We start from the raw sequence: 2,159 nt of genomic DNA, 5'->3' as shown, positions 1-2,159 counted from the left end.
TCTAAGAGATGGGTTGACACAATAAATACTATAAATAAACTTAAGTGTGCCAATGGATGTGAGGATGGCTCAGAACCAGTTAATAAGTCATTTAATAAGTGTTAACAAGTCATAACACATAGGGATGTTATGAATTGGAGGCAAATTGATGGCATTTATAACAGCAATAACAGAGATGAACTTGAGGTTTAGATTCACAAGAGGTTTAGATTTGACAATGTCTTACTGGTTTTGTGAGACAAGACGTTTAGAGAAGGCAAAATTGAAGAAAAAATTGGGAATGCTTTTGGAAAGCATGTATTACATAAATGCCAACTGTTTGTGACTTTGACATGTTTTGAAGATGTAGCCTGAATATGAATCCTTCGGTGATCAACAAAACTTGAACTTGGGATCTAGTGCCTAGAAATGAAAGTAATTACCAATATTGACTGATCTAGTTCCAGAGACTCAGAGACTTAATTTGCAGCTTGCAATCAGGACTCAATTATTTTTATCATTTACAATCTTATGCAACTACATCCTTGAATTTGGACCAAGAACTATGAAAGGAGCTGGGTAGTCATGGACAAAACTCTACCTTTGAAGGGCAACAAAGCTTCAATAGGCTCAGGTACATTTGTCATTTAAAAATGACAGCTATTTTAGCAAAATGTCTACAAAACATTTTGGAGACCATTTTCCCCACCATTGACTGGAAAAGCAGAATATCAATCATAGTTACTGAGGTTGTTCAGGTTTTATCTATTGTGCTTGTATACATAATTGTAAAACTCTGTGAAAACTGTCAGCTAACTCACATGAGAACATCATTTCTCTTTTTAATAAAATACTGTTAATTTTCATAGAGTCCAGCTCATGCTGGCTCCATGGATGCAGAATAGAATTGTTTCATAGAGCTTTAATGACGGTAACCTTTCAAAGGCCAGTTTCTAGACTCAGCTTCCAAGGTGCCTGTGGGTGGTTTCAAAGTTCTGAACTTTTGGCTAATGGTAAAGCACTTAATTGTTCATGCCACCTAGGGACGGGATAAAATACAACCACAGATAATGGTTCTTTTACAACCCACATTTGAAACATCAATTATCCTAAAAATTTCCATCTCATATTTCTACAGATATTTCAGAGTGAAGTGGCTTGTAATTGCATTATTATACCAGATAGCATTAACATTCTATTAGCTTTACAGCATAACCATCATTAGAGAAATAAGAAAATTGATCCAAATGAGCAAAACTGGGCCTGTAAAAAACAGAAGATGGAATGTATCAGTGATTTGTGAAATGTGGTCAATCTAAAGACTCCATCTTTTTTCAATTATTAAAGTAATTCACCAGAGTAAATTAAAAACTAATGCTTTAGGAGTTTGAACTTATATGCATTTAACAAAGTATATTTAAACATGTCTCTGTACTTGTTAAATAATGAATCCTGTGCTTGTTAAATACGAATTACCCTTCCTTCCTAGTCCCCAGGTCGTGGAGGCCATAATCTACCCCTTGTATCTATTTGTCTCCAAGCATTTGCTTAAGTCTAGATATTTCAATATTTGTTATTGTAAGTGACCTCGCTTGTGGTGCCCTGATACTGTAGCCCTAGAAAACTGAGACAGTAACAATTACAACCTTCAAGAAAATCATGATTTCATAGGAGATATAGATGCATAAAGATGCTTAAAATTCTGTATAAGGAATGCTAAGATGGAGTGTGCCGGGCACAAAGGGAGCAGAAGGCAGTGACATTGAAGTTCAATTGAACTTCCAAGGATAGTCCCTGAAGGTTTTTCAATGGGTCCAGCAAATAGCCTAGGTCCTATGAGGGGAAATAGCCAGACAGAGTGCTGGGTCAATGACAGTCTAGGCAGATGGTGCATGATTGGCAAAGACCGACAAATGGGAAATGTGCCTCAACAATGCAAAGATTTCAAAATGCCAGCAAATGAAGAAAGATGTCTTAGATTATTATCCTAAGCACAACTAACATTATGAACATTTCAAAAGAAAACTGCCAAAATATAAAGATATGTTAAATAGAGGTCGAGAAGTGGTGGTACAGAATGATTTCTTAGCTCTATCACTAACTGGCTATGTGATCGTGGGCAAGCCAATAAAATGCAAATTCTTGAATTGCTGATTTTAAGATTCTTTCTAGCTTCTGTG

The sequence above is a fragment of the Echinops telfairi genome, unplaced genomic scaffold (genome assembly GCF_000313985.2).
Source record: "Echinops telfairi isolate 266 unplaced genomic scaffold, ASM31398v2 ScPeMD7_443;HRSCAF=831, whole genome shotgun sequence".
NCBI classification, from domain to species: domain Eukaryota; kingdom Metazoa; phylum Chordata; class Mammalia; order Afrosoricida; family Tenrecidae; genus Echinops; species Echinops telfairi.
The sequence above is the reverse complement of the archived record's forward strand: the minus strand, read 5'-3'. Positions refer to the sequence as shown.